Below are 7,365 nucleotides of genomic sequence, written 5' to 3'. Positions count from 1 at the left end.
CATGATTTTCGCACATTGTTTTGGATGCGATGGTTTTGGGTTCATGGTTTTGGTCGCGATGGTTTTTGGTCCGTGGTATTGGATGCTTCGACATGTATAAATATGTATTGTAACATTGAAAGGAACATAATGAAAAATCAAGCTGGTAGTCCCGGTTTTGGGATCCAGGGGAAATCTCTGTGTATATATGTGTTATACTCTCGCACTGTTTATTTTCTATGTTTTAGAATTCGTATGCAGGTAATTTCTATACAAGGTTAAAACCTACATTTGGTATCAGAGTTGTTTTGGCTTCAAGGGGACGCCTTTGTTGCTGAGGGGTTTCGCTTGGACCTGTGGTAGACCCTATATAGTGGGAGATATGCGAGATTGATTCTAGTGGTGAAAGAAGATGGCGAGCAGTGGAAAGATAGAGATCGAGAAATTTAATGGTCAGAGTTTTAAGTTGTGGAAACTCAAGATGGAGGATCTGTTGGTGGATAAAGATTAGTGGATCACAGTAGATCTGGGTACTAAACCAACGGGAGTGTCTGATGAAGAATGGAAGAAGTTGGATCGGAAGGCAAAGAGCACAATACGATTGTGTGTCTCAGATTTAGTATTGCTGAATGTATCAAAGGAAGCTACGACGAAGTCTTTGTGGGACAAGTTAGGGACTTTCTACCAATCTAAGTCTCTGGTGAATAAAATGTTCCTGCAGAAAAAGTTGTGTAACCTAAGGATGAAAGATGGAGACTCAGTTACAGAGCATCTGAACGCATTTAATACTGTGGTAAGTCAGTTATTATCTGTTGATATTAAAATTTCATGTGAAGACAAGTGCATCAATTTGTTGTGTTCTCTACCAGATTTGTGGGATAGTCTGGTTATTGCAATAGGTAGCAATGCAACTGCCTTGCAGTTTGATGAAATAGTCTCATCCTTGCTGACGGAGGAAATGAGACGGAAAAATATGGAGAGCCAGAATGGTGATGCCTTGTCTGTATGCGGACGGTCCCAGAACAAAAAAAAAAAAAAATTCATCGAGTGGGAGATATAAATCTAGAGGGAGATCTAATATCTAGGAAAACCTGTAAAGGTGGTGTGCTAGAAATGCGGAAAGGAAGGACACTACAAAAGGGACTGTAAATCTAAATCTCCTGATAAAGGAAAGGGATATGATGATGCTCCTTCTACAGAGGCGAAAACCACCTCAGATGAAGGTGGGGATGTATACTCGGCTTCTTCAAGTACACATGTAGATCATGAGGCATGGTTGATTGACTCAGGTGCATCCTTTCACATCACTCCCCATAGAGAGTGGTTCTGTGAGTATGTGAAATATGATGGTGGTGATGTCTTCTTAGGGGATGATAGAAAGGCTAGAATTGTTGGTTGCGGAAAAGTAAAGTTGAAGTTGCAAGGTGGAAGGGTTAGAACACTTCTGAGTGTTCTGCATATTTCTGCATTAGCCAAAAATCTTATTTCTATAAGCAAGCTGGATGATGCAGGTGTAAAAACAGTGTTCAATAAGGATACCTGCAAGATGGTTCGGGGAGCATTGGTATTGATGCAGGGAGTTCGGATTGGAACTTTGTACAAGCTGCAAGGTAGTATTGTTGTTGATGGGTGCAACAACTCTGTGGTTCCTGAATGTGGAGCTGAAAATCTAGTGGTCTTTGGAGAGAAGACCATGTTGTGGCATCAAAGACTTGGACATATTGGAGAGAATGACCTTTGAATACTTCATGGTAAAGGTATGGTAGAAGGTATGAGTAATAGCTCTCTGGATTTTGATTTCTGTAAAAATTGTGTATATGGGAAGAAGAATCAGTTGAGTTTCCCCTCTGGTGGTAAGAGGGCGAAACAGATATTAGAGCTTGTGCACAGTGATGTGTTTGGACCTTTGAAGGTTCCATCACTGGGTAAGTCTGTGTACTATGTATCATTTATAGATGACTTCTCAAGGAATACATGGATATATTTCCTTAAGAAAAAATCTAAAAGTCTTTGATAGGTTTAAAGAATTTAAGGCTCTGGTGGAAAACCAGATAGAGAAGAAGATAAAGGTGCTGAGGATAGATAACGGTGGAGAGTTTTGCAGTAAGGAATTTGAAGAATTCTGTAAGAAGTGTGGTCTAACACGATAGAAGACTACTCCATATACACCTCAACAAAATGGAGTTGTAGCAAGAATGAACAAGACGTTGATGGAAAGGGCAAGAAGCATGCTCAGTGGTGCCGAACAGAAGGATAAGACTCCACAAGAGGTAAGGTAAGCTGGATGTGATGCATATGTACATGTTAACGGTTGGATAGTAAATCTAAAAAGTGTTTTGCGTTTAAAGAGAGATTTGTAACAAGGAAGATTCTGTACAAGAGATGTGGTGTTCCTTAACGGATGGAAGGAAACCCATTGGAAGCAAATCAAGAAGAAGACAAATGCTACAAAGCTCCGTTATTACACCTATTGCCAACAAAATGTAGAGATTGTAGCAAGAGATGAAATCTACATGAAGACCGTTGATGGAGAAGGTATGCAAGAATATTAATCACCCAGGATTTGATCCTTAAATTCAAAGAAATGACAAAGAAATTATCCAGGATTTGAAGACCCAATTTTCCTCCAAATTCGACATGAAAGATTTTAGTGCTACAAACTATATTCTGGGCATGGAAATTAAAAGAGACCGAGAAAAGAGGATGTTGGGTCCCTATAATACTAGTGATTACCCTATTACTATTGTAGTTATACCCCTTATTTATATTGTTGTGCCCCTATTACCCCCATGTTGTTATTTCTGTGCCCCATAGAATCCCTCTATTGTTATTTTTGTGGCTTTATATTATTATTGTTAGGTCGGCTGGATTATATTGTGACTCCTTAGACTCCTATATATAGAAAGGAGGTTTTGTCATTTGTATCATCCAAGAATTGTTCATTTATGTAATGTAAAGGAGGTTTCCCCCTCGAAGAGGCTGAATTATAAGGCATTGATCTATCTTTTCTATCTTTTCTTGAGCTGGTTTCATAACATTTGGTATCAGAGCTTTGGATTCTAGGGTTTCGCTGCTCCAAACAGGTCATCGTGGCATTTTTGGTATAACTTTTTTTTTTGTGACGTTTCAGAAGTTGCAAAAAAAAACTGTTTGAGAATAAATCCTGCTCAACCTTGGGTCCGAATTTCAGAGCTTTTCGCGCAATATTTGCGGAGATATGATCTGAGGAAGTTGGGCTTTTTGCAGACTCCTGAATTACATTCAAAACAGGTGACCTGGGGAAAATCGTCATAACTTTCTCTCTGGGGATCGGATTGAAATTTCGTAAGAAGGTACAGAAAGAGTACGGACTGTAGTTTCTTGTATGCAGTTTTCAGATCCATAGGTCGAAACAGTGACTCGTGGCACGTTGTACAAGTTTGCACTACTGAACTAGTCTATAATCAAGTCACTGTGGGAGATTTCGCATAACTCTTCCGTGGAGAATCCAAATTGGGTCATACTTGTGGCATAGGAAAGAGGACACAGAAGGCTACTACATGTTGCAATTTCAGAATTGGAGGATCTGGAATTACAGAGATACATCAGATTCAATATCAGGCTTCTACAAAGTGAAAAAAGGTGTGTAGTTTTTATTTTTTATTTTTGTGTAAGCTAGGTTTGAAGGAATTCAAAGGGCATAGTAAAGAATTAGTATTGGTAACTGATGCCCCGAGGAAAGAAAATGCAAACACCTAGTAAGGAACCTGAAAGCTCTAGCATGACTCATGAAGAAGAGGAAGAAATGCTACATGATATATCAAAATTACAAGAACAAGTGCAACAAATGTCACGCTCACAAAAGCTAACAGAAGCTAAGATAAATGGCGTGGAATCTAAGATAAATGGCGTTGAATCTAAGATAAAGGGCATGGAAGCTAAGATGGATGATTCGAAGACAGATATGAAGAGAGACATGGCAGATTTGAAGACAGATTTGAAGACAGACATGGCAGATTTGAAGACAGATTTGACAAATTTTCTACAAGAAATACTTACTAATGGTGAAAAGGTTGTAAAGGAAACTCATGATGTGAACAAAAGTAATGTTAATCATGATTCCATAGACTCTAATGTTGGATCGAAGACCCACCATATTCCAAAAATCGATATGAGGAAGTTTGATGGCAAGGATCCCGCCACATGGATATTACAGATGGAGCAGTTCTTTGATCTCAATAATGTGCAAAACACACAAAAGGTACGTATGGCAACTGTATATTTGGAACCAAATCAGTTTGTATGGTATCAATGGCTTTTCTCTCGTAAAAAATTTATCACTTGGGCAATTTTTACGGAAGAAATGATAGCACATTATGAAGATACAAAAAGCAACACTTTTTTTAGCCAATTGATAAGTCTCAAACAAAAGGGTTCAGTAATGGAGCACATTGAGGAGTTCCAAAAATTGAACATAAGGGTAAAAGATATTCCAGAGGAGCATAGGATTGATGTGTTCATAGGGTCTTTAAAGGATAATATCCAACATGATGTTCGCCTTTGGCAAAATTATGGCAACCAGGAAGCATACCACTCACAAATATAAAGATGGAAGTGTTGTTGCCCCTAGTTTTCCACAAAATATAAGTTTGACACCACAACAATTGGAAGAAAAAAGAGAAAAAGGGCTTTGTTACAGTTGTGATAGCAAATACACTAAAGGTCATAAGTGTGCTGAGAAGAAATTATTCTACATAGATTATGAAGAGGAAGAAGAAAAGGAGCAAGAAAGGTCAAAAGAAGAAGATATACTCCAGGAACAAAGCCTAGATGAAGAACAAATAAATCCGACCATATCTTGTAATGCATTGGAGGGAATTACCACTCCTCAAACCATCAAGATAGAAGGACAAATCAAGAAGAAAAAGGTAATAGTGTTGATTGGCACCCACAATTTTATTCATTTTAGGGTAGCAAAAGAATTGAATTGCTTTCTATATCCAGCACCAGAGTGTCAAGTGATGATTGCAAATGGAGGAACAATAAATTGCTCTGGAAGGTGCCATAATATCAAACTATCCATGGGAGAATATGTATTGACTAGCCCAATGCTTTCCATTCCAATGGGAGGTGCTGATGTTGTACTAGGAGTCCAATGGCTACAATCCTTGGGTACAATAGCTTTTAATTTTCAAGAACTTTTTATCAAATTTTCTACGGAAGGAAAGGAAGTTGAATTAAGGGGTATTGCAGGGAAACCAGGAAAGATAATCAACTCTCATGGTATGACAAAGCTTCTAAAAAAGGAGCAAAGAGGTGTAATTGCACAATTATGCTCGCTAGATGTTTCCACATTGGAATCATCTATTTCTCCAGATCTCCAAAAAGTCCTAGACAATCATTCCAAGGTATTTGAGACTCCCAAGGGTCTCCCACCTATGAGTGATCATGATCATGCTATTCATCTAATTCCAGGAAGTGTTCCTCCAAACATCAGGCCGTATAGATATCCCTATGTCCAAAAAAGTGAAATTGAACGTATGGTTGCAGAAATGTTAGAGGCTGGTATAATTCAACCAAGTCAAAGTTCTTTCTCTACTCCAGTAGTATTGGTGCACAAGAAGGATGGATCATGACGCATGTGTCCAGATTATAGGGAGCTCAACAAGCTCACTATTAAAGATAAGTTCCCCATTCCTGTCATTGATGAATTACTGGATGAATTGCATGGATCAATTTACTTCACCAAGTTGGATCTTCGTTCAGGATATCATCAAATCAGAATGAAGATTGAAGACATTCCGAAAATGGCATTTAGAAATTATGAGGGTCATTATGAATTTTTGGTCATGCCTTTTGGCCTTACCAATGCACCTTCAACATTTCAAGGTTTGATGAATTCAATTTTCAAACCATTCCTTAGAAAATTTGTGTTAGTATTTTTTGATGTTATACTAATCTACAACAAGTCTTGGAAGGATCATGTTGAACATGTTGACAAGGTGCTACAACTATTGGACGAGAAACAATTATATGCAAAAAGATCCAAATGTTCCTTTGGAGTCCAGGAGGTGGAATATTTGGGTCATATTGTATCTCATGAAGGAGTTAAGGTAGACCCTAGAAAAATTAAAGCCATTAAGGAATGGAAAATCCCCACATCCATAAAGCATCTGCGAGGATTTCTTGGGTTGATAGGGTATTATCGCAAATTTGTTAAGAATTATGTGAGAAAAGCAGCACCTCTAACAACATTATTGAAGAAAGATGCATTTTCATTGACTCCGGAAGCAACAAAGGCCTTTGAACATCTTAAAGAGGCAATGTGCCAAGCACCGGTCTTAGCTACACCAGACTTCACAAAAACCTTTATTATGGAATGTGATGCTTCAGGAAATGGAATTGGTTTTGTTCTAATGCAAGATGAAATACCCATTGCTTTTGAAAGTCGTCCAATCAAGGGAAAGTTTTTAAGCAAAGCTATTTATGAGAAGGAAATGTTGGCAATACTCCATGCACTTAATAAATGGCGACCCTACCTAATGGGAAGACACTTCAAGGTAAAAACGGATCATGATAGCCTTAAATACTTTTTAGAACAAAGATTATCCTCTGAAGAGCAACAAAAGTGGGTCACAAAGATGTTGGGTTATGAATTTGAAATCATCTACAAAAAAGGGAAGCAAAATGTGGTGGCAGATGCACTCTCAAGAAAGGATGAGGATGTGGAAGCATTGTTGTGCACCATTTCTATTATCCAACTAGATTGGATAAACGAAGCAAGGGAGGAATGGAAGAATGATGAAGAAGTGTGGGCACTTATTCGAAAGCTACAACAAGATTCCAGTACGTCTGATACATTTAGCTGGAAAAATGATTTGTTATGGTACAAAGATCGTTTATACCTCTTTAAGAATTCCCAGCTAAAACAAAATATTCTTATGGAATTGCACACTTCTCCCTTAGGAGGGCACTCAGGATTTTTAAAAGCTTACCATAGGGTTAAAAAGGAATTTTTTTGGGATGGCCTTAAATCAGATATTCAAAAGTTTGTGGCAGAATGTTTGGTTTTCCAACAAAATAAAGTTGAAACAATTAAGACACTGGGTCTATTACAACCTTTATCCATTCCAAGCCAACGTTGGGAGGAGGTTTCAATGGATTTTATCACAGGTTTGCCCAAGTCTGAGGGAAAGAGTGTAATCATGGTGGTAGTTGACAGACTTACCAAGTATGCACACTTTTGTGCATTATCACATCCATTTAAAGCCAGTACAGTTTCTACTGCATTTATGGAAACAATTCAAAAGCTACATGGAAACCCAAAGATTATTGTAAGTGACAGAGATCCCATTTTCACTGGAAATTTTTGGACAAAACTATTTTCTTGTCTTGGTACTCAGTTAG

This window comes from Pinus tabuliformis, chromosome 8 (genome assembly GCF_031772625.1).
Source record: "Pinus tabuliformis cultivar Carrire ecotype Pingquan chromosome 8, CPIR1, whole genome shotgun sequence".
In the NCBI taxonomy this organism is placed as follows: Eukaryota; Viridiplantae; Streptophyta; class Pinopsida; order Pinales; family Pinaceae; genus Pinus; species Pinus tabuliformis.
Note: the sequence above shows the minus strand (reverse complement) of the source record.